This window comes from Lonchura striata, chromosome 1, assembly GCF_046129695.1.
Source record: "Lonchura striata isolate bLonStr1 chromosome 1, bLonStr1.mat, whole genome shotgun sequence".
NCBI classification, from domain to species: Eukaryota; Metazoa; Chordata; class Aves; order Passeriformes; family Estrildidae; genus Lonchura; species Lonchura striata.
In genome coordinates this window covers 108,249,224-108,275,665 of record NC_134603.1, presented here as the reverse complement: position 1 = coordinate 108,275,665, position 26,442 = coordinate 108,249,224, and the positions used below count along the sequence as shown (strand labels likewise).

Here is a 26,442-nt window from a genome sequence, read left to right as displayed (position 1 = left end):
CATGAGGAACAATGTGTTGGTGTTCTATCTGGAACTCAGTGCAACATCGTGTTGGGCAGATGAACTCAGAAGAGACTGTGGAAACTGCAGCACTGTTGTGCTAGCTAGTTCAGTGGCATTTTAAATTTTCTCTTGCACAACTAAAATAAAAACAAAATCAGTTTTGCTAGAATTAAAGAGAGACAAAATCTGACATCAAAACTGTTTCCCACTGCCCACATTTGAAGCTGTGAAATGGATCTCCATGTGGAGTTTTTCCAGCCGAACTTTACTTTTCTAATAAACTGAAACTTAAGCCCAGATCTGCTGAAAACATTCATTTTTGGAGCTTTTGAAACCTAACTCCACAACTAAATCTTCTAGTTCCAGGCTGTCTCCTGGGTTTGTGTGAATTATTTGACCACCTAGTCACCACTTCAAAAAGTGTTCAAGAAACAAGTGGAGCAGCATTTACTGCTATGGCCTGATTGACAAAGTAGTGAATGGTCAAAGTGTGGACTCAATGGTCTTGAAGGTCTTTTCCAACCTAAATAATTCTGTGATTCTGTGAAAGGAAGAAAAATAATTTCTTGCAGCTCCATAAAACATAAACATACATCCAGGTAAAGATATATCTTTATGCTCTCACTTCAAGCACCTTTTTTCCAGAGCACCACAACTCCCTCCACTTTAACAATAGCCACCTCTTAGGGACATTACTGCACCACTGCAGAAAAGACCCCAGAACACAATTAGGTGTAAAACCACAACTGTAAGAGCAGACAGCTCAGCCCATCAGTCAGCCTGTTTGCTGAGCCTGGCCACAGTGGAAGGCCAGCAGAGCCCCCAGTCATTCCTGCCCTCCCCATGCACTGCCCGCCCCAATTCCTCCCCTCACTGCCCAGCAGGCTGCTGCCAGCACCCTTCATCTGAACAAGCCCTTCTGCAGATCTCAAGTTCATTCATTTTAATGTTTCCCTCTGACAAGAAGGTGAAGCATTTCTAACACGCAGCAATGAAGGTGGTGTCCACCAGGGAGGCCAGAGCAGCCAAGCAGAGGAGGCACAATGGGGAGACACCTCACCTAGAAATCAAAGAACTTGTAGGAACACTGCAAACCACCCCCTCAGCCACACACAGGCAGGACTCAACTTTTTTTCTGGCCACTTCCTCCCTGTGATCAAAGCGACAAAGAATTGCCTTCAGCACAAGAGGCATGTGAAGGGCTTCCTATGGACTGGCTGTCTCAGCTGCTGTCTCCTGTTCTGAGTTTCATCACTTCGGGGGGGAGAGAGGGAGAGAGAGAGAGAGAAAAAAACCTGAGGAAACCCTTCCCATATCATTCTCTCATTAAAAGTTTGGATCATCATTGTAAAGCTGAAACTCTTTTAAGAAAAGTTGATAATATTTAACAGCAGGACTAAAAAATTTTACAAAATAACAGCAATATTTAAAAGAAATATGCTTTATCCCAAGTCACACAGAATTATTCTGGTTGCACAACACAATGCTTTTCCCTTGATCAAAGACTTACCTGATTTCTATTTTACTTCAACTCGAGCCAATAATACCTTGCCATTTTATTAAAACTTTTATCCAGCTCCAGCCTGTAACAGTCTTGCCATCAATGTCTCACAATAAGCCATGAGAACTTTCTAGATTACCCCAAATTATCCTAAAAGTCAAGGAAACACAAATGAATTTTATTATTGTCACCTGAGATTTTTTCCTTAATTTTATTTTTCATATGTCTCTGTCACAGGATCACAATAATTATAATAATCTTTGCTCATTGTGCATATGATTATATTCTTAGCAGCAGTACCTTCCTAAATGCTGAAAAATCTATTCTGTATTATGGCATTTTTCATACGTATTATCAAACCTAAATTCCTACAGCAATTAAGGAACTAGAAACAAAAATAATTTTTCAAATGTTAGAAATGTAAGTACATGATTTTTGTCAATGAAATTATGTGGATTGGCTGTAAACCTCTCTGAACAAACTGTTTCTCAAATTTATAGTATTATAATTCTACTTTTCCGAGTGTTGATATGATAATGCACATCATTCTCCTCCTTAGAATCAATATTTTGATTATTTTGTGGGTTATAACTGATGTGCAGTCATCATCTGAGTCACTAAACACATGTTGCTTATTCTTGCTTCTGAGATAGCTTAAGTTAAATTTCCACACAGTGCTCTTTGGTCAGCACGTTACATAGGATCTCTTGTATAGCATTGAAAACTTTTCTCTCTAATGTGTTTATTTTTCTCATAATCTTTGTTCAAGGATCTATTTAGGCTTGACTTTATTGACCTGTTTGAAAAAAACCAAATTCCCTAGGTGTGGGTCTTGCTGCTATGTTCTTGCAAAACTGTTTGGCTTATATCTACTTTGCATCTCTCAGCAGTTTTTATTGATATCTCCTGGTAAACTTTAAAAATTACACGACTTCTGCAGGATTTTCTTCATTTTCACACAGTGCTGACAACCAGGCATGGTCCATAAGCTGTGAAAATGCTCTGGTAGTACCATTTATTCACTGCAGCGGTCTCATCATTCCACGTGCCAAGAGGGCATTTTCAGCAGCACTTGCAGTCTGTACCATATCTCTTGTGTGGTTTCTATATGGACTCACTGGATCACGCTAAAGCCCAGAGAACAGATCCTATTAAGCACTTTGCTCCATCTTTGAACAACAGCATTTACCAAAAGAATCAAAATGTGTTCTGCATAAGTTCATTTCCTAAATTCCATCAGCTATTTCTGCTCCTGTAATGGCCATCTGGTCATATATCACTGGGGAAGTGTCTGCTTCAAAAGCAGCACTTTTCTCTTCTTGAAATCACCTTGCCTCACTGCCTTATTTTTGTTGCTGTCATCAATATCTCCTCCCTGGACTTGCTCTCCTGCAGTCAGATAAGTGGATTATATCTAGTCAGCTCTTTCTAGGTGTAACCAGCTGTTCTCAATCAGTTCCAATGATATTTCTAGATATCACTGGTTGATATTTCTAGAGAGCTAGAAATCTGCTGGAATAAGAAATCATTCATTTTATTATGTCTATTTTGTCATACAATGCTTCACTGCTTAGCAGCAAAGTAGTACCTACTGACAATTCCAGTTCAAGAATAAATCCTTTTGTAACACTTAAAATAAGTCTGTATCTGATGTTTTACCAGTTACTAATCTTTTTTTAACATGAACACTTCTCTTCAAACAGAATGTCTACCATTTTTGTGATGCATGTGGGCATTTGGGAAGCTTTCTAGTATAGATATGGTTTTCTTATGGTACAGAAGTTCAATTTATCACTTGTAAAACAGACTCACAAAAGAGGATTCTGTCCCACTCTCTTGCTTAAATGTCCAAAATAATCCCATCATAATTGGACTATACCAATGACAGAAATACAAAATTCTGGCATGTTCCACTACCAGTATTTTCCAGGTAACCATGGTTTTAGGTGTCAAAGTTATACTTCACGAGCATAGTTGATGTGTGAAAATCAGTCATTACAGCAAGTTCCATTGAAATGCACTCAGCATGTATCATCACAAGCATTAGAGATTTATGTGCTCCTATTCCAAGCAGGCAGATTTCAAAACTAGAAAGTGACAATGGCTCTGGGCAGATTTCGGAAGGCCAGTCTGCAAATTCATGCTCTGCATTGGCAGTTCATTGGCACATGTATCTTCTGAAGCTGTGCAAATAATTCAATTTCTTCCTTATGAATTTGGAAAAATGTCCACTGGCTCCCTCTTCTTATCTGCTTAGCTCCATAGATGAGACATTTTTTCTTCAAACCCCCAATAAAACACTGTGTGTATTGTAAGCTGCACAAAAATTTTGCAGCTCAAGTAAATAAAAACAATAGTAGCAGATGTACAAATGAAATGGTATCCAACTTCATTTCACCAACCATCTTGGAAAAGCAACTCATGCAGAAAGGTTATTGCACACAAAAAGACTGAGTTACATAGATAAATCTGTTTGACTCAGAATTAGCAATTGTTATCAAGCTGGTTAAGCACTGCTCGGTAAACACAGTTGGTCAAGTGCCTGGAGCCATCAATTTTCCCACCACGCACACTGGGATCAAGACAGAGAACAGAAATTGAAAGGCATAGGGTCTTCTTTTCACCCAGAATTATGTGATTACTCTTTCCTATTCCTCCTGTGCAGAGGCTTGGAAAGTAGTACAGAAGGGCAAGCTCTCACATATTGAATATGCAAAAACAAATTATTTGAGTTCTTTAAAGGGTGCAAAGGCCATCTCACAACTGGGGTTTCTTGGGATTTTTTCCACTATTTATTGACTTCCTGGATAAAAATGCAACTCCTCCTTTTCTAGGCTCTGTTTTGGCATTAGAATAAAGGAACTTGAAAATAAAACTTCTTTAAATTGAAATACAAACATCCTCTTCAATGCTTAATGCAGTGGAACAGACCCAGTTTAAAGTACAATCACATTTAGCTTTCCTGAGGGCCCTCATGTGGATGGATGAGCTTTGCACTGATATAGCCAGTTCTGATCTTGCTTGTCAGTATTTGTTGAAAACTTTGTCAAACAACCAAAGAACACGGAAACTTGATCACAATAACCTGATAACTGCAGGTGTAAATCAACATGGCAACCCATCCAGCATTGTCTCAGCCTTCAGTGGCTGCACCTCCACAAACACAGGACCAGGGTCAGCGGTCATCAGTCATGAGTCTCACCATGAGTTCTTTATGAATTAAACTATACATATGGTGACTATGTATTTTCTTCCAGTTCCTACCTGGGTGCTTTCTACAGATCAAGCATATTTTAACCCAGTGTAATTTTTCCAGAATTTTATTCTTCAGAATACCTGATTAGCTCTTATTCTTTTGAGCTGTGGGTTCTGCTATTTCTTTTAGGGTTATACTGCACCACCATTGTCAACTAGGTATGCTCATTCCATGCACAGGATAATTTTCAATAAGGATTTTTCTTTGATCCTTCTCTCATGTAACCCACTGAAGACACCTAAAAGTAGCTAGTCTGCACTCCACACTCCTCCATTTTTGACCTACCATTTTACGAAAATTTTTTTAAGTCCTCCATGTGCCATCAAAGAATCATAAAATGGTTTTGGTTTTAAGGGAGCTTAAAAATCACCTAGTTCCAGTATCCCTGCCATGGGCAGGACACCTTTCCCTAGACTCAGAGCCCCATCTAACTTGGCCTTAAACACTGCCAGGGATGGACATCCCCACTGAAGAGAATTAATTCTTTTTAGAGGAAACAGTTGCCTGCTTTTCTCTTGGTAACTTGAGTTCAGCCACATCCAAAGTTTTATTGTGCTTTTTATCTTTCTTTGCAAATGGGTTGTGATTTTCCTCTAGTAGCCCATTCATTAAGTGCTTTTCCAAACCAGTGAATCTCTCCTGGCTCAGAGATGACCATGAGCCAGGTCCAGGGCTGGCACAGCAGATTATGAAACGTGAGTCACTGTCCTGCCAGGCAGGATGGCAAAACCTCTATTAACACATCTTGTTAATACACACAGAAACCTCTCCCAGGTTTTCCTTTCCTATCCTAATATGCCACTCTGTCTTTTATTCCTCACTGTCTCCTCTTCCTGCCATAGGGAAATTTCTTATTCTGACAGTTCCTATAACTATTTAATATCATTGACCTTTAGTTTGAGGATTTTAGTAGAAGGGTTAGGTATCACCACTCACTCCAACTAGTGCTCTTTCTGGCAGTCCTCAGGGAAGGTGATTCCTCAGAATCTGTCCAATATTCACAGATCTTCGGGTCCTCCTGTGGCCATTATCTTTTTTATTGTTGTGAAATACTTTAAGCATCTTGAAGCCACAGCAGTTGATGGACTGGATAAATTTATGCAGTTTCCCTTGGAACTCTGGGGCAGAGCTGCACAGATGTGTCCACTGCATGAGCAGTCCCCCACTGCTCTTTGTTTGGTTTGAGCCTTGCTCTCTTGAGCCTCAGTCCGTGCACTTTAGCTCTCCACTGGCACAAACAACACACAATCAATTCTTATAGGCTTTACTCAGTGCCTTTCAAGATTTTGCCATGTCTTTTCCAGACTGAAGAGTCCTAGTTTATTTAGTCATCTTTGCTCACCCCCTTTGCCTTTGAATCCTTTCTAGTTCCACTGTATTCTTCCTGAGACAAGGGGATGAGAAATGCATATTTCCCATATTAAATAAAGGAAATAAAGATAGGAGTGAACCAAGGTTATTTTCTACTTTGTTCTTTAATCCTTTCTTGGCAATTCCTAACATTTTAATTGGTTTTCCACTAAAAAAAAAAAAAAAAAAAAAAAAAAAAAAAAAAAAGCTGCTTATGATTTGAAGGATCTGTCAAAATTCCAAGATCTTGCTCCTGAGGGCAACAGTTAACTCATAGTCCATAAACATATAACCTGATGCTGGGGTTTCTTCTCCTATATACATATTTTGCCACAGTCTGCAGTGGCAGAGTTACAGCAGAAAAAAATGTGGGAGTCACTGCACTTCTAACTCTCCATTTCTCCAGTGTGCATTTGCAGCATCCTAAAAAGGGCCAGAAGTGGGGAGTGCTCCTCTCTAGCTCCAGCTCCAGAGTAAAACAAATGGACTTAGTCCAGCCATGGATTTACAGTAAAATGGGATGAGGCCACAGACATGGGTATCAGGACAATTCACATCCCATCTCCTTCTCTACCAGGTGAGACAAGAGTGAGCAGATTCCACCCACATGCCACCACTGCCACAGAGTTCACCAGTTCCTTTATGGAAGATATAAAACAAACACATCAAAGACAGCATTTTGACTCAAGAAGAGCTTAAAGTCTTAGGAGACAAAGGAAGGAAAGAAAAGGCACATGAAGTGACCTTACAAGGATATGCAGCAAGTCGGAGAAAAACAAGGAGAGGCAGATCCACCCCTAAGCCATGTAAGAGTCCTTTTTGCTGCCTACTCTAAGGAGAACAGAATAAACTATTAAGGGAACTTGACAACCACTTGTTTCTCTAAAACCAAAAGAATTAAGCTGATAAGTAAAAAGAAAAGGTTTCTACAGAGAGGTAGCTTTTCTGCTCTTGCCACTCAAGCCTCCAGCCAAAGTCACCCAGAGGCAATCTCTGCTCTCATGTCCTGCTAGACAAAGGATTGTCCAACACACATCAAAACCACAGACATGGAAAATGAATGGAAACTTTGTCTATAGGCAATAGGAGAGAGACTAGAAAATTTGGGAAATAAATAAACTTATAAATATTTGAAGTACTCTTTTTTTTTTTTTTTTTTTTTTTTTTTTCACTCCTCACTCTTCTCTCATACCCTCCCTATCCTCCCCCACTTTAGTATACTTAGCAAAGCGCCTGTGCCAAGCAATTTCAAGTGGAGGAGCCGTGGCAAAAAATTTACAACATGAAGGAGCCAAGAAAACATCTCCATTCTAAGCTGCATGCAGGCGTGGGTGGACTCAAGGTGTCATATCAGGCTGTCAAATAAAGTATGAGCGGACAATAGTGAATCAAAACCCTTTAAATGAATTGTTTTGTTTTCCCTCTCTGCCTGGTAGGTGCACCTGTGCTCCAGATGATATACATCTTTGTTTTCCTGCTTAATATTCAGCACATGAGACACATGCATAGAAAAATAAATAAAAGGGAGGAAAGCAGGAGGAGAAAATAGATTATTTTTTTAAGTGCCTTCAGAATTAAATTTTAAGGGCAAGGTCATGCACACAGGAGGCTGGAAAGACTGGGCAATTACCTGTGAGGTTTGCATAACCAAGGGAACTAGCAGGTAGGAGATGGGGCACTGAAGACTGGGGGAAAGAAGCTGCATCTCACACTGCCAGAGGGACCACGGGTGTTGGATAGCATAAGCAGGTGCAGGAGTGCTTCTTAGAGTCTAATGGGAAAGGGATCTGTCTGGTGTCTCTTGTGATTGCAATGCATTTCCCCCAAGATGCAGCTGAAATATATTGTTGCTTCTGTTGTCCTGGTGCAGGTGAACATGCATAAAAGACTGTAAAACTAGTCAGCTTTTTCACAGGCTGAAATCTTGACAAAACAAGCTGCCATTGTATAGAGTGAAAGTAATAAAAATAGGAGAGGGAAGAAAGGTTTCTGCAAACACAGGCTCCCTCATAACTGTTGAATACTTTTTTTCCTCTTTTCTTTTGCTTGTGTGCAGTGTCAGGAATCAAACTGAACTCTACTTTTGACATCAGTTCCTGCTAGATGTGAGCAGTGAACTTGCCCTGCCCTCCAAGATAAAAGTTTAAAAACCTGAAATGGAAGCTGCTCCTAAGAGCAAAAACTGTTAAAACAAACCAAACTGGAGCTGCCTGTGTTGGTTTTTCCCTTTAGGACATCACCTTGGTATTTTGCAGTGATTGCTTAATACCCTGAGGCCCTTGGATGCTGGAGGGAGGGATCCTAATTTTTTTTTCTGTTGACTTCAGTAAAACCCTTTTCTGAATTAAACCTAGGAGTTTAGTTGGCTTCCTGAAGAGGTAAGTAAATTATTTTCAGTATAATTACTGTTTAGCTGTAACTAAGCTCCTTTAAAAGGAGGTTATATAAGAGAAAGGTTTATAATATAAAGTTTATAATATATAAGCTCTTATATAAGAGAAAGGTTTCTAGGCTTTGATTCCCTGTAGCCTCCATACTGAAAGCTCAAGTCTAACAAAGCAAGTGTAAGCAGCAGTGCCACATGTGAGAAATCTGTCCTGGGACTGAGGAAAAAATTGTCTATAGTTACAGGTCTTTGTTTTGATACACACCAAGATTTAAGTTAATTAGTCCTGTACCTAGACATCCCACCAAATCACTACTGCCAATCTGGTTTCTTTTTCTGGGATCCTGAATAAGCATCCACCCACATCACCCCCAGCATCTTACACCTTTGCAAGTGCTCACCCCTCAAGCAAAGGACTGGGTGAGAACCACCAAACTGTCTAAATTAACTGCAGAGAGCCAAGGAAATGTGACTGAGCCATGCTCTACGTTAAGAGTAAGTAATGTTTCTGACAATATAAAGGCAGAAAGATTTGGAAGGGATGTAGTTATTAGTATTCATTTGGGAATAAATTGCATCTGAAGCTGTGACCTTCAGCAATGTGCTATGTTGAAACTAAAATTGATAATTATAAAGCTGATCTATGGACTAATACAGTAGAAGCCACAAACATCCTTATTGCATTCAGATGGCTGGTACCATGCACTTGGTGACAGCCAACCTTTATGTTCTTGTCCACTAATGAAAGGGTCTTTTGTCAGAGAAGGACACTGAGTCTTTGGAAAGCTGCCTTCCATAGATACATCCTGCCCTCCCCACAAAAAGTTGGTATTAGCACTAGCATTAGTGCAAAAATATTATAGTACAGTAACAAAATACTGGGTCAGAGATGAGAGAGTTCATAGTAAGGATTTTCTCACTAACAAAATGAAAGTTTCAATATTTCACTACAGAGAGCAGGGCCCAACAGAAGTACACCCCCTCTTTATCACTTCAGGAGGCAGAGGCATTATTAAGGTCGCTGAAGTGTAAGGATGGCAAGCCGGAGGCCTGAAATTGTGCTTCTGAGTATTTAAGAACATAGGCTTTTAAAGGAGTACTAGCAGGTAGCAGCTGCTTTGAAATACACATATAAAATGACAGAACTGAGAAGTAACATTTTAAAGAGAGACATAAGATGAACCTAAAACAAGAAACCTCTTTCCACCTTGGAGTAATATGTGAAGATGCATTTCAAGTGTTCCCAAATCTGTTCACTCCATTACATGATAATTTGTAAGGAAATGAATAATTGTCTTGGATTTGGTGATGGCAGAGCCTCTGGTACTGTCCAGCTGAAACTGCCTCCTTACTTTCTTCTACTTTGCTGTCTTTGGAAAGTTTTTTCCATACTTGTCCTATGACGCTTGCATTTTTCACTCTCCTAGTATTAACAGGAACACACAAAACACTCAGTAAAAAAAATTTCAAATCCTGTTGAAAGGCCTTCATTAAAATTCTATTAATATCTGTTTGTCTCACACCGTGAATAAATTGTTGACACTTCCATGCTCTTCTAAATAAAGACAAAAAAAAAGCACTGTCTTTCTGAAAAACACTTGACATGTAAGAACAGCCAAGTTCTTGATAGAGCGCACTATATTTTCACTAAGGGCTCCACTGTTGAATATTCTGGCAGCTTAAGATGTTCATCTAAACAGTAAATGCCGCGATAATGGATGCAGCATTTCACAATTTAGTTGGGGTTCTGCCTACACAAGACACAGTTGCTGAGAAATGGACAGATGGAAAAAAACAAAATATTTCTTCAGGCCCCTGACTTTCATTAGCTTTTCACTCCATAACCCTTAGAGTGAGATAACGAAGTTCCAAATAGGTTGGAAAATTATCCAAATTTTGTAAATACCCATGTATGTACAAGTTTTCTTTCTTCTCCCCTGTCCCTCCTGGGTAGCACAACTTCTGCCCCCATGTTAGGGGAGAACATAAATGGAATCTAAGTGGCATTTTCTAGCAGCACTACCATACGCCTTTAACATTTTTCAGAACAACAGGAAACCCTTCCCAAATCAACTAGCCAACAGTTTCTTTGAAAGGACTAATCTAAGCAGGAGAAACTGAATACAAGCCAGGTGAGTCAGAGGTCAGGAGTCCTCTGTTTCACATCAGATGTAAGCGTTCTTCACAAGTCTGTATGTCACATAAGGGTCCTGCTGCAGTTTTAGCCATTTGAGAAACAACATATCTTTCCAATGCTGAAGTTTGCACAAAAAAATTCATCATTACAGAGAAGTGGTGCTTTGCTAGGCAAAATCAGAATTATTTGGCCTTAACAACACAGCTTCCCCTTACCTTTTTCAAACTTTTTTACATCTCCACTTCTTAATTTATCTTGTTATCCACTTAGAAGAAATCCTCTTCCATATTTTTCCCCTTACCATTCTTTTTTCCCCGTCTCTTCTGCTCCACAGAAGCTTCTAGTTTAGCATTTGTGGTGGCATCAGCCTAGCCTGTGATAGAGCTGTGATGGTCCAAGACTGCTCCAAGAGGCCTTAATGTATTTTTTTTCAGCAGATATTACTAGATCTGAAGTCTGATTCTTTTTATTGCTCAAAAGCTTAGAGTATGGAGAGTTCCTGTGCAAACTCTCCTACACTTGCAAGCAACTGGTGCAGAGGTCTGGCAGATTTGAGATTAGCCATGGAAACTGCAGAGCTAAAGCTAAGAAACTTTTTAACCACAGATGAACATGAACCCTTCAAGGATGCTCACTTCTGACCTTTACACTAACCTGAAGAATATGCTCAGTGAAGTTCTTTCATAACATCTAGCTCTACAATTTAGATCACTAGTAGGACTTTGGTGCCAAGCCAGGGAAAATGTCACTTTCCCCATTTAAGTGTTTCCCCATTTATGTTGACCTTAAACAACTTCAAATACAGAATTTCCAGGAGTTTGTGAATAATTCTCCTTAGTACTTTTAAAGTTGGTCAAATTTCTCACTGTAAAAGTAGGCACTGCACCTAATTCCTCAGATCCGGCAGGGTTCACTGTAAATATTTCCAGTCCATCCACACACAGTACTTTAGCCTTGGAGATATTTTTCCTCATCAATTAGTATACTGCTTCTTTTCAGTGTTTCCAGATATGAATTAAAGGAGCATCATGTTCCCAGGCTATTTCTCAGGAAGGTTTCCTTGCAGAGCAAAAGAGGGGGTGGAATCATGGCTTAAATCCTCCAACATGTTGCAGCCAGAACAAAGTAAAAGCAAAGCAAAATACAACAAAAATGGGGGAAAAATATACACCTGACACTTTTAGCATTACAGGGGCCAGAAAAAGCACTGGACTGTGATTTTTCTGAATGGTGAGACAAGCTGCAAAATAAGGGGAGGGTATTTTATCAGTAGTAATGTAGTCAGCATGGCACTGCTCCCCAGTGAAGCAGCCAAAACACTTGCCCACACAAGAGAAAGGTGCTTCAAATCTGCTCTGAGCTGTGTTAATCCATGTATGTAAGTGCCTCATAGCCTAGGACAGTCACCTCACGAACTGGCCCTGCCTGAAAGCTGCAGAAAAAACAGGCACATAATAACAGAAAAACATAAAAGATTGAGCAGAGAGAGAGAGAAGCATCAACACTATTTCTAGGTACATGCTTGAACAACGGAGCAAACCAAACAATTTTCCCTGTTTCATTACACCTGAACACAAAGAGAGGGATCCTGTGAATCACTCCAAGCACCTCCTCCAGTGGTGCCTGAGGGGCCACAGCACAAGACAGAACTGAGCCAAAGAGAGACAGCCATTAAAAGATACCTAAATCATTAAATCTTCATGCTCATGTAGTGATTTAACCCCAGAGCCTTGTAAGACAAACACTTCAGCACATTATTTTCACATTTTTCCATCGTGCCCACTACATTGCCTCTCGTTATTTTTGCAAACACAACCAGTATTTTGTATTCCCCAGTTCATTCATTCTTAATGTTTGTGATTCCTTTTATAAAGCTTGGAAATAGCACTTCTTCCTCAAAAGATTTTATCTTTTTCCACTTGGCCAATAATATTTCTGCTGACACAAGGTGAAAGCCAAGATAGCTTTGGTTTGTTTGCTTCTTTGCTTATGCACTGACATCCCTGATCTTCTTCCCCTGTAGATGTCAAATTAAATGAGAACCATTAGCATCTCTGGTGCAGGACACTGAAAACATGTGTATAGCCTCATCTCAGGAAAATATGAGAATTTTCTGCTTTATCCTAATGTCTTCCTTACATTAGAAGGTAAAGGAGAGGGATTCATCTCACCTAACATAAGTACAAACACATGCAACTTAGATTTCCTTAGCAGACACAGAAAGTAAAAGGGTCTCACCTCCTATCCTGCTTTATACCATGCTCCCTCTTCTCCTGTGAAGATAGCCATGATATTGAGATGTGGTCTCTTTCCATTCACAGCAGCAGTGAAGTCTGACTGCTCCGATTGAAATGGTTATTTCATACTCTCAGAATTATATGAGGCGAAGTCCAGCCAAAGCATCCTGGTCACATAAAAAACATAGAGGACTAGAAGAAAAACAAGGACTCCCTGACAAAGAAAGTTAGTGTTTTCAGTTTGTGTCTTCTGAAACAGCAAGGTGACAACCAGAGATGACACCTTGTAAGCTTTCTATTTCCACTATTTTCAACACTGGGAGCTCAGCTGATGAAAGAACAGAAGTGGCTGAATTTGTGTCACTACATTCTTGGACCTTCACTGTCCTCTGTTACACAGTTGTTTACAAAACTTTTGAAAAATAAAAATTTCTTTTTAAAAATTAAAAAATGTGTTTTCCTTTTTAAAAAGGAAGAAAATTGTTTTCTTTTTAAAAGGGAAGAAATTTGTACTTGTCTCTGCTGGTGCAACATAAAAGGCAGCAAGGACCCAGACATTGGAGTTAAAATCCCTGCAGTTCTCCAGAAATTGATCTGGATACCTAGGATTTTCAGAGCCGTGCATCTGCCCTGACTTTCAGCTGGCCTCAACACCTTGGACACACTCCTGGCAGTTTTCTGCTGCAACTCAGCCAAGGAGGGCATAGCAGAGGTGTATGGATTTCTTACTGCCTTTTTTGTAGTGTTATTCCCATATCAGTTTAGTCAATTTTCCTGTTTATTCACCTTGATTATATTCTGCTCAGTGCAGGAGAAATCACTCTGGGTTCAGATATCTCATGTAAATGCATAGCTTATATTTTTATTTTCAGCGTGGACAGCTTACATCTCTGTAAAATGCCAATGACTGCCACACGCTGGAGGATGCTGGCTTTTTGCAGTAACTTTCTTCAGAAAAATAGATTAATGTCCAGTTTAGTGAACTGAAAGGATCAGGCCGTGTGGATGCAATACAAGGAGGGAGAAGGGGGTTGGTGACCTCATTTCGTTGCTTTCAGTGGAATTGCATAGATGCTGTTCCGTAAAACTGCGCAAATGTAAACGAGGTGTGAAATGCTTTCACATCTCATTTAGGTAACAGATGAGGCATGAAATGTGTTTCAGGGGCACGTGTGCCAGAGCAGTATGCTAAGGCTTGTGACAATGAAGGACTCCTTTTATCAAACACAAGAACCCTCTCTCAGAGGACTGGATTAGCTCTGAAAGAATGTGTGAAGAGGAGAGAGATCATCAAGAAATGGCATGTTGTCTGCTTTTATTAGCTCTCAAAATATTTTGGATAGTAATCGAAGTTCCTGGGGTCCTCTGTCATTGCAAAGTTTGATTCATTTTTCTTTTCCCACAAAATAAGACATCTCCAGATGGTACCAAACAATGAAAATAAATAAGTGAGTAAACAAAGCCTCTGCTCCTAGAAACGAGCTTCTGAGCCAGAATGCAGATTCACTTCTCTTGAAGAACATACTAATCTAAAGTAAAAAATAGTCTTCAATTGTTTTTCAAAAGAAAGCACTTGCCAATCACACAGCACAGGTAACATCACCCGGCTTTTTTTAATTTCTAAAACAAGTACAGATAAGGTAGAGAAAAGTTAATGCAGGTTTAAGATAAGTGAACACAGCTACAAAAAAAAAGTTGGGGAAATGTGAAGGAAAAAAAAAACAAAAACAAAGTCATCATAAAATAAGGAAGATAAAAGTAAAAATGCAATCTAAATTAGAGAGACTCTGCAATGAACTATACAGCCCATGGAGAGATACTCATCTCCTTGATATCAGGTGACCATAGAAGGATATTTGCTGGCAGAGTCAGAGGAAAATGTAAAATGTATTTTGATGCCAGTGGCACAGTTGAAAAGTTCAGCAAAGGACACAGCCATGAGGAGAACTTCACATGCTAAGGGCAGCAGAAATGTAGACATCCAAGAGCAGAGCAAAGCAAAGGAAAACTTCCTTCGCATCACAATGATAAAGAGTTCAAAAATGTTCAGATTTTTGTAGAAACCCACCAAGTCACTTCAGCTGTCTTCATCATTTGTACCTTTTATAATAGAAAAAGTTTCAATATACCTGTTCAGAATCTGAAGTACTTCTTTTTGAATTTTCTTTCACTGTGAAACTATTAAAAAAAACCAAAACAAACCCATTTGTGCTCCATTAAGCACAACTCCCTTGACTGACATTACAGTTTTTATAAACATTAGAAATTAATTTAAAATTAATTCTACTTTATTCATCAGGAAAAATTATTCTTAGAACTGCTCATGGACAGTACTCCAAACTTTGTCTTACAGTTTCTTGCGCTGTTCTTTTTTTAATTCAGATAGAGCACATCAGGTACACACAAATTGACTACTGATGAATAATGGCTTTACAATACTGAAATAATAGCTTGAAGAATCAAATACTTCAGCCATTACTTAGGCAAAACTATCACTAATTTGAGACTGAAAGGGAAATCTACTTGAATAAAAACTGCACTATTAGGCCAAAAGCTGCTAATAAATGAAAAGGAAAAGACTGAATGGAGAAACAAGTAAAGGATTCAAGAGTTCTGGACAGTGCAGAAATGACCTGGCAGAACATTACTAATGATTCAGATAAGTCACTGCAAACATTTTTGATCTTGTGCATCTCCCTTAAATTTAGGAAGCATTTGGCTGCTGTTCTTTATCATAAACTTTCCCCCCTCTCTCAATTCAGTCTAATTGGTACCTGCCAGGTCTTCTGGATAATCATTGTCATTCCCTCAATTAAATTATTATAAATCTCTTGCCTAGCTCTCATTTTGAAGGCTATAGACTGCTTGCATATTAAGTTAGCACTGCTCCTACCTCTCTTCTCAACCCTTCTTCAGCACCTGCTCCTCATCTTTTTCCTACCCTTTCCTTAGGTTGCCCACCTCCCCTCACTGTTCTCTCTGAATGTCCTTTCTCCATCTTTACCTGAGAAAGGCTTGTTTTGCACTCAGCTGTGCTCCACAGAATCTGCATGCAGCCCAGAGCTGCCAACAGACACCCACAGACTGCCACCCACATGCTCCTGATTCATACCCAGCCATCAAGATCCCTTCAAAGTTGGTCTGCTGCCAATTAATCTCACCTTCATAAGTGACTGTCATGACATGGCATGTCAGCACTCCTCTGGCATTCATCCTCTTTTCATCTCTGCATAGAAATGGAACATAGTCCTTATCTATCCTTTGCAGTCGTTTTTCCTCTAGATCCATTTACTCACCTTTACAGATGAGAATCCCAAGGACAGCAGAGACCCCAGGCTTTACACTGTAGCTTCAAACCACACAGTAGAAATGTCAGTCTGTGAGTCTCTGCCTCTCCTTTTCCTGTAAATGAGTTCATCTGTCTAGTAAATGGCAGCCATCTGCAGATCCTCTCAGAAAGATCACAGCCTCAAAGATAAAAGATACAGTAAATAAGCCTTTTGTAGATAACCATTGTCTCAATTCATCATTTGACTGACTTTCAGCAATTACTTATTTGCTAAGAGGCAGGAAAGACCAGAGAGTCCTTTAAATCCTACTGTGGAGCACTCAAGGCACTTCAAAATATCATCTCTTGTCGATTTTTATCTTCTTTTTTTGCTTTGGTCAGGGTCGGCATTAAATGCACAAAGATGGTATTTTGTATTTAGACTCAGATGTTTATTAGTTCTTATTTATATTACAGTCTTACAAGACATGAGTTCTACAGTATTTCACTAACAAGCTACAAAATGGCTCTGTATCTATATCTATAAACTCTTTTAAGGAAAAACTATCTAATTAAGAAATGACACTTAAGCTATTTTTACTTTTAACTTAATAACTAATCACCTGTGTCCCACAATGCAGACTTTTCTGTCTAATTATACAATACCACCTAAGCCTCTGAAGAAGAAGGTGAAGAAGGAATAGCTACTGCTCTAAAATTTTTATCTTGTTTTATATATGCTCCTATATTCTAAAACATTGAACTCTAAATTCTCTAGCATGGGATATTACACACTTCTATTCAAACTACATACCTATAATCCTAGTGCTATAAATCAATTTTGGAAGCCTTCTCTACCACTTCAGGTCAAAAGGAGTGTTCTCTTGAGGGTCTGTGCCTTTAAACTCAGGAAGTCTAAAATTCTTGACATCTAGGGTTCTAACAATCTCTCTTAACAATTTTTTTTCTTTTCCTACCAGCATTGCTTTTTTGTTTCATCTTTTGCAAGGTCATCACCTGACAAGTGCCAGTTGGGCAGCCTGTTGGCAGAAGCAAGTACACCAAAATCACAGGGTCTACCTGAAGGGTCATTCCATAACTCCTAATATAATTGTCTCTTACTAGAGCCTATACATACTGCTGACCTCATCAATTAGCCAATATGATTTCAGGGATCAGACATAGATGAAGATTTTATATGGTCCTTTCTCTCTTGCTCCGGTGATCAAACAGGTCCTGCTGCAATTCTCTCAGCACAGCACATGCAGACCCTGAGCAGTCATGTTTTAATGCAATAAAGGGATGTTAGGATGGCATTTCACTGTCAGTGGAATATGGGGCTGAATGGCTTTTAATCAGACATTCAAAGCCATTCAATGTTTTACGTATTTTATTTAATGGCCTAGAAAATATGCTTTTTAGCACATAAACTGCAGAATTAATGCCTGAGGACTACATATTGTTAAAACATCATGCAGTGGCAAAATGGATCACCTTTCCTGAGTATTTAATGAACAAATACCATTGCAAAAGCACCACTTACCCTCTATTAGAGTAAGAGCAAAGATATTGTACTAATACTCTGTTATTTGTATTTAAAAAAATGTACAGCATAGACAATCATCCTATCAAATAAATCTATTGGTGCAGCAGAGTGCAAATTTTTCAATTAATTGTTACTTACCTGCAGCTTTTTGATCTTTTGAAGTGTGTTTGCATGAGGTGCTGATTAAAGGAGTCAATGAGCTTCAACAGCATTCAGCACACCTTAGGAATGTGATCTCAGGTGTTCTGTGTTTCAGTCAATCAGAGACCACTTTATACATAACAAAGACCATGACTGCGAAACAGGGAGTATTGTAGTCCTGCATACATCTTTTCAGAAAACCCAATTCATCTTGTTAAGTACTACGCCTGAATGCTGATCAGGAATCCTGCCATTGAATTTAAAATTAAAAATAAAACTAACTAAAAATCAAAAAAAAAAAAAAAAAAAAAAAAAAAAAAAAAAAAAAGAAGCAGATTCACTTGGTTCCAGAGCCTTTAATTCATGATCAAACATAAACCTTACATGACAAATACTCTTGTTAATCTCATTTTACAGTTTCCAGATTTCTCTTCCTACCATGCCCCTACTTTTCTCCCCTGAACCTCTGACGTACTGTTTCACCTTTAAAACTAATAAAACTCTTTAATCATCAGGTGTTAATTCAAATATTTCTTTTTCACTAGTGAAGAGAATTAACATTTTCTTCACTTTCCTGTAAGGGATTTGCAATCTTCCACTAATCAAGATAAATAGAAGAGAAATCACAAACTACCTGAGGCCAAGAGTTTTGTACTTGGGAGTTTAATGACAAGCACATAAATCCATATAAAAGTAACCAAATAAACAACCCAATTAAAAAAAAAATACAGAACTTCCAGCAATCCCCATTGATTTCCATAGTCACTTTGTTTTCTTCATTGCTAGTGAAAAATTGAGTATTTATACACAATGCTTAACTGTGGGTTTTCACATTTGAAAATATTTACTTCAGAAAAACTACTCTCAAAAAACTTCTGCCCCAATATAAGAAATTAAAAATATCAATATTTTGATGGCAACTGTAAATTACGGGATTAAGAAGATAACTTCTTATATCTCATTTAATGTCAAACCTATTGATTCACAGTGCCACTGAGTTATGCATATTGACTTGAGGGATTTTAGGTAAATAGCAAATAAAAGTGTTCCTAATGACTGGTAAATCAAGGCATTCAGGTCTGCAAAGCCTAAGGTAGCCACTGCATGAGTTCACATTTGCTTTCAAAGCAAATAGCAAGAAAATTGTTACTAGACTCATAACTCATAATTCATAAATTATGAAACTCACAACTTTGTCACAGATTAGGGAGCTCTCAGACTGACATTTCTCAATGGGCCTCACCCTATAATCACTATACAACTGATCCCACACAAGGGAATTTCTAAATTCAGGCTCCTTAGATTTTTGTATGCAGCTAGTTTGCATCATTTCATAATCTGAGAATGTGGCAGGGAATGGTAAGGAATGGTAAGACCTAAAAGCATTCAAGAGTAATGGTTTGCCTTCACCCATATCCCTGCTCCACACCCCATGCAATCACTGATACCATAGCAAAACTTCTTTGATTACCATAATGTAGGAACATACCGCATTAGAAAAGCACCAAGAAGAATTCATACCTCCAGAGATTAAAACAAAACCTACACCTCAAAAAAAAAACAAAAAAAAAAACCAAAAAAAAAAAAAAACCTAATGAAGAATGAGACATTGTCAAGTGATTTGGCTACTGCTAGACTATCAGGATATTTTATTTCTTTTCCTTCAGGCATTTCCCAGGTGGCTACAGAATCTTCCAGCTGAAACCTCTGTGCTCCTGTGGCAATATTGACATATGGCAGAAACACCGGTATCCAACCTATCTTTGTGGGACTGCAAATACAGAATGCTGTTTATTCAGGACTGTTATTAGCCACCGAGTTTCTGAGCCCCAGTTGTTAGTAAACATTAATTGTCAGAATCTTCTACAAAAATCACAAGAAGGCAGCAAATATGACGAGGCAGTCTTTTCAGTTTTTCTCATGCAACTGCCTCTCGGGACTAATTAGGGCTGCTTTTGTAATGCACAAGCTATAAATTCCTCCTTCAGACGCTTTTGGAAACACTGTGTGATCTCTTCAGTGAGATTCTGCTTTCTGCTGATACAGCAAATCAGCTAAACTTCTCAAATCATGTAACAGTCTGTCCGATTAACATGGAGAGGAAAGCCAAGCATGGTAACAGAATTATGGCAGATGCTTTGTTAATTTGATGTTTCCCTTCCTCACTCACTTAAGGTTAATTGCACATCCTGCAGAAGTCTACACTCCATTCTCCTGCTAGATTTTTTTTTTAATTAGCTGAAAAACTCTATCTTATTTAATGACTGACCACATCTAAGAGCTGAACAGACTATGCCTACATTGCAAAAAGAGCAACTCAAAGCCATAAGATGGGATTTCAAAAGGCTGGTTAATGTAGCATACCAAAATGCAGATATTGTCTCCTTTTGAAGGATGCAGAGGATGCACAGCCACATATTTTAAGTCACACTTGCAATTACTCCTTCCTTGCTGGCAGGTAGGACTCACCATCAGACAGATTAAGTATGGCCCACACCACTACACAGGCATCTCCCAGACACAGATTCGGCAGGAGCCAGTGCCCTTACAAGTGCCCCTATGGGGGACAGTGAGCCCACAGTAGTAGTTCAATGTGCAATTGGAGCACAATTATAGATAACCAAAAGGACATTTCACCCTGCTCCTGATGTGCCTTCCACCTTCAGATTACAGCCAAAACACAAAGTCAGCACCACCAACAGAAATGGGATTTTTTTGTTGTTGTTGTTGTTGTTGAGGCTGACACTGGGGAAAATTAAGAGAAAGCTGATCATGAGAAAAGCAAGATTAGGCATCAGCAGCAGAAAGGGAGTGGCAGAGCTGTCCATGGCCACCCATGCAGATGGCAAAAATCCAGGTGCATAAGGAAGGACTAGGCTCTGAAAGAAAACTAACAGATCTAGGGTTAGCTGAATGTAATGGAAGAGACTAAGGGATATGAGAGGCAAATAATACCTTAGCAAGATGCAAATGGTATTTTAGCAAGATTTTGCATGGAGATATCTAAAAGAAGCAGTATCTGAAGAATGAAACAATACCTTTTATCAGACAAGACTGATACAGGTAGGAAAAAACCAAGCAGATCTTATATGCTCCTCTTTTTTTTTTTCAGTTATACCAGTTGACCTAATAAAAGATATAATATCTTCTAAACCATCTCCCTCCTACATCCTGAGAGCATCACAAGTGCAATAACTTTTTACTATCATGCTGATTTTAAAAGATAATATTTAGTCTTTCCTGTAAACATATTTGGAATATGCAAAGAGTTGATGGATATTATAGTTGTGTTTTTATTTCAACAATCTCCTTACTAAATATTATTGAAAACTGAACTAATCAGACTGGGATTTCTTTTCTTCTTTTTTTCCCTTCAGTCAGCTCCTTTGGTTGTAAAGTTTCTCTGTTTTGCTTAAAAAATAAAATATTGAGTAGGAAGAAGCAATATAAATGGATAATGAAAGCAAACTATTATCAACATGCTTCCTTCTTTACTGCTACAATAAAAACAAATTGTATTATGCTAACAAAGCCAAATTGTCAAATACAGAACTACAATTTGGTTTAATATACCATTGCACACTGCATATTCAAAATGTCCCAAAGTGTCTTATAATAGTAAAAAAACAGCCTTATTACCATATGTGTCTGATTTTGTTACCAACCAAGCACTAAATTGAACAATTAAGCATCTAATATATTTATCAAAGCTTTCTGGATTTTCTTCTCCCACAGCTGTATATAAGGCTGTAATCCTGAATTTTTTATTTTGTTTTGGGTTAGACCATAATTTTGAGTTTTAAAGTACAAGAACTGAACCAAAACTACATCGGCAACTCCAAGTTTAGCCTCTGGGGCTACATCCCTATGAGTGCATTAAGGAGAGTCTGAAGATTCACAGGCACTGGGCAGTAATTGCCCTTTGCCCACGCAGAAACTCTCCAAGGGTCCCCAAGCCCACTTTGGGACACAAGTCATACTCTCCAGGGATGTTGCAGACTGCTACCTTATTCTGGAGTCTGTGAGACTTTGGAGTTTACAGACTCCTGAGTCTGTAAGGCTTCCATAGCAAGAGATTTGGCACTGGATAAGTTTGTTTACAAAAGCTGTAGCCTCTGTATCTTTGAAACATATATTTAAAGAAGTATATTCAGAAGAGATCTACTGTCATATAAAGACCAAAATATTCAGCCAGGTTTGCAGAATTGTATCATGAATATGTCAATCAATTCTAAAAATCCCTGTATTTTCCATTTAATTCCTATAAGTAGGAAAGAATTTTTTACAAATCTGATGTTCCAGCATAAAGAGTTCATCCGAGACTAGCTGTAATGTATATAGGATCTAACCAAGTTTCATCTGAGTTATTTAAACTCTATCTCACTCTGTACAATATGAGAGTTCAGAAATGTCCCAGATAAAGTTTCTCAAGTTTGTCTCACTTCTGCTGTATCTAACTTTTTCAGCTGCCTGATTTCTATCCCTACCAAAGTACTCTCCAAGCTCAAATTTTGGAATTAAGTGGATTTTTTTTCAATGCAGCCATCAAACCAAGCTCCTGTGAAAGAAATTAATACTTCCAGTCACACCAAATTTTTAGAAGTTTGTAGCACCCTAAACTCTAATGCAGCTAATGAACATAACTCCTAACCCTGCTGAAACTCACATTCACTCCTTTAAAATAAATCTCACTCTACACCCACAGCTAATTCTACAATAAAATCTCTGCTGCTTACTTTTTGAGGTCTGTTCACAATTGCAAGATGAATCTTTCAACTGCCTGTTGTAACACACCCTGCTCAGTACTTTTGTGGACCACTGGCGTATTCCTGACAAAAATGCAAGAAGCTAATACCAGTGTGCTGTCTTTCTTCCTCCACATGGCTACCTCTAGTACTCAGATAGTTATTTCCAGCTGCTGGTACCATCCATCAGTAATGTCTTTTCCTGGAAACATTTCATCTTCATTTCAACATACTGGGGTCTTGGCAACACACACAATAGATGTTGATCACATTCAGCCGAGGATATTTTAATGTACTGGGTTATCTTGGCAAGACACTCTGCTGCTTTTCTTGCCAGCATCTTGCATATGCTACTAGCCTCTAAATGGTTTACTTCCACAGCAGTGGGATCTATTTGCCTTTCTCTGACCTAGGCCCGCTGCTTGTCAGCACTGCCAGGATTATACTGAGGCTGGGCAGATGAAGGTGAAGTCCATCTGGTCACTGACGTAGTAATATTCTCTGTAGCTCTCCTCCTTCATCCAGCAGCTCCACTGGGCCTGCTAGAGGTGCAAGTTCTCTAAACATCTTGAAAACATCTTGCATGGATATCTCCATGATATGTAAGGAGTACAGGCCAGGGAGTGAGGACAGGACACTTGTAGCACAGAAGGAATGTTAGTGTTATTCCCTCCCTACCCACCAGTGCAGTCTTCTTGTGCCAAATACAGCATAGTACTAGGGGGGACTTCTGTGACCAGCATACTAACTCAACGCTAGTCACCTGCTGTCACTGCAAAGACAGATTCTAAAGTCGACTTTAGCCAAGAAAACACCATGCAAGAACTCAGCCCATATGAAGAAAATAGTCCAGTCTTGAGCGTCCTCTCCTCCTACACTATAAAACTCACTCAGTTTTCACCTGAACACAAATTGTCATCTATGAGCTCTTATACATGGGAAGTTTCAGCCTGAGCACAGCTTCAGGCCCACACCATTAAATTTCTATCTTAAGACCTTATACTTGTGTTCCACTACTTGCTTATCTCATTTGATCCTTTTAAATTTTTTTTCTGTATAGTTGTTCTCTCATTATTTGCCTGCTTTTCTCTAAGGCTAAATGAGATCTTATGGAATCTCACCTGTAAAGGGACGTCAGTGGTCATACAAATGATTTTCCTTGGCTCTAATTAGTCAGTCAATTACGCTTCCAAAGTAATGTAAGGAGGGCAGAGATCTTAGCTTGATAACATACTAATCTATTCACTCCAGGAACATGCCATTAGGCAGGCAAGTCTGGTCCATCAGGGACAGCACTCTAAATCATTAACAAGGTGTCAAATAATTCCTTTCATAAATCTATCAAATTCCTTTTTTAAAACCTTCAAGAAGTGGTTTTCTGCATTGCCCTGACAATTGAAAACTTTATTCTAATTTCTAAATTTTTCTCATTAACAGAGAGCATAGATCTTTCATTCATTTATCACCATCATTCATTGTCTTAACATGTTTTTTATCCTTCCATAGTGTTTACTGTCTTGATATGTGTGTGTGAATGGCACCCATCCCTGCTTATCCTTAATACTACTATTCCAAAGAAAGCCTATCCCATTAATCTCTGTTTGTAAGATAAGGATCTCCATTTTCTTAGTTACTCTAGTAACCCTCCTTCCTATCTTTTCCAGTTTGAATTATCTTTCTGGATTAGGGGTGATCTGAAGAGCACACACTTTCATGTCAAGCAAGCCCTTTCCCTTCTGTATCTCCCAACAAAAGAAGAATCACAATGACTTTCCCAAAGTAGCATCCTTGGTGTCTGACTCCATTCTGTAGGGAGCATCATATGTGCATCCTCCATCTTATCAAGGACTTCTATTACTTCTTCATTTCCATTATGAAGCTTATTACAATCTTGTTGGGATCAGTAATGTTGAATGCATATCAGCTTTTCTCTTTCTCCTTTTCTGCATTATTACAGGCAAGAATCTCAACTGGGTTTTCATTTCTTACCTCAGTAAACATGAAAAAAGTACTACTGATTCCCTCTTTTTTAATCCCACCTCCTTTGTCAACTCAGTATGAGGACTTGTCCTTCTTTCTCTTCTGTGCAGTAGTCATAAAATGCAATGTCTTCACAGACCCAAAATCTTAAATGCTGCCAGATGTTCTGTTTCTGTTTTGCAGAGCACACTAGTAAGTGTGCTCTCACTTGACCAACCACTGCCAGTAGGCTGCTCTTTCAGACCTCTAGCAGTGCGCCAGAGCAAAAAGATCACATCTTAGCTATCCTTTTCCAAGTCTTCATTCTTTCACCTCTCATCTTGTCTTCCAAATCCCTTGCTCACATCTATAAAGGAAGGTCACAGTCCAATTTGACAAATGTACACACAACAACATGGAACAATTCACCCAAAATATTGTGATGCACATATAAAGGCACTTATGCTTTTCAGGTCTCAATCTGCACTTTAGGAGACGTGGAAAAGTTCCTGTACCACAGTGGTTGTTTTCAGCAGATTCTCTCCAGCACAGTCCAGCCATGGAGGACAGACTTTTTTCCCAGTATTTTCACTCCTGCTGTCTTCAACCACTTCCAAACCGACCATTATGGCATACATCAAAACCTTTTCGTTCAAAGTTCTGACAGATTTCTGGAGAAAGGTTGGGGGCTTATTCATTTAATAGACACCAGGGAAGACCAATTCCAGGTTTAAAAATCTCTGAGTAGCTTAAATGAAGTTATTTTTTCACTGCTTAATCCTTAAAGCCAAAATAACGCTATTTTCTTAATAGCTTACCCCAGCTTGTTTTCTTTCACAAGCAGCAGCACTTTAAGTAGAGAGCCCACACTGTAATAATTTACTTGGGGAGAACAGATGGAATTGGAGAGGGTCAAGGCTGAGTTGCATGCTGTGGCTTTTTGTGTGCATTCATCTGTGCTACTTTTCCATTTTTGACAATGTAATTCTAAGACTATTGGTATTTTTTCAGACAGCAAATTATAAAGTTAAAAAGGTAACTGTGCTTAGCAAACAGATAGGTCACAAACTAAATTGTACTACACTGTGTTTTCTCATTTCAGTTAGAGGGTCAAATTTTTAGTACTTTTAAGGACTTTAGAGAGCAATTTGTGAGGAAAGTGGGGAGAAGATAATTTACACAATTTTGCCCATGACTCTGTTTTGAAAATTGTTTTCAGTTATATATACAAAGTTGTCTGAAGATTGCTCTTCTTCCATCAGCTGCCAGCAGCTTTGAGAAGCCACAGCACAGAAAGGGAAAGGAGAGGTACAGTGGGATCCCAGCCACAAAGGTAAATAATACAGTTCACCCAAAGATGATCCTACTTAATATTCTCCACTGGCTTTTCAGAAGGGCTGTATTAAATGGAACATAAGCATTTTGGTACAGGAAAAATTTAAAGCAAATTTCTTCTTCTATTCTTGCTTTCATTTCTAGATTAGTTGTAGAGATGAGGAAAGAAATATGTCTGCATAATGTTGCATGTCTCTCAAATACATATACAAACTGTGAAACTTTTTAAATGTATGTAAACCTGGTGCTCGTCTGTGAGGGTATCTGTCTATGTTATCCAGCATTTTGGAATAGGCTGCCCAGGGAAATGGTGGAGTGGAAATATTTCAATGACATGTAGATGTAGCATTTATACAAACACAGCGGACTTTGCAATGTTAGGATAATGATTTGACTCAATGGCTTTAAAAGTCCTTTCCAACCTAAAAGATTCTATGACTCTAAAAGAAATTCCAACCTAAAAGATTCTATGATTCTAAAAGAAAGAGGAGCACTAGCATAAGAACATGCTTTCTGATTGAAAAGATGTACTTGGTTGTTATAGTAACTTAACTTTTGCAAAGCTCACTTTGTGACAA

At 38.7% G+C, this 26,442-nt stretch overlaps 2 long non-coding RNA genes across 2 annotated transcripts in view; both read right to left on the bottom strand.

Moving 5' to 3' along the window:
* LOC110483364 (uncharacterized) overlaps positions 1 to 16,235 on the bottom strand; it is a 42,950-nt gene extending 26,715 nt beyond the window's left edge. Inside the window, exons 1-3 of the long non-coding RNA XR_013340803.1 lie at positions 16,167 to 16,235; positions 15,000 to 15,048; positions 12,872 to 13,037 (exon numbers count right to left, since the gene is read on the bottom strand). This is a non-coding gene — a long non-coding RNA (uncharacterized LOC110483364). The remainder of the gene's footprint in view (positions 1 to 12,871; positions 13,038 to 14,999; positions 15,049 to 16,166) is intronic.
* LOC144247117 (uncharacterized) overlaps positions 1 to 26,442 on the bottom strand; it is a 273,256-nt gene that overhangs the window by 142,238 nt on the left and 104,576 nt on the right. The window lies entirely within an intron of this gene.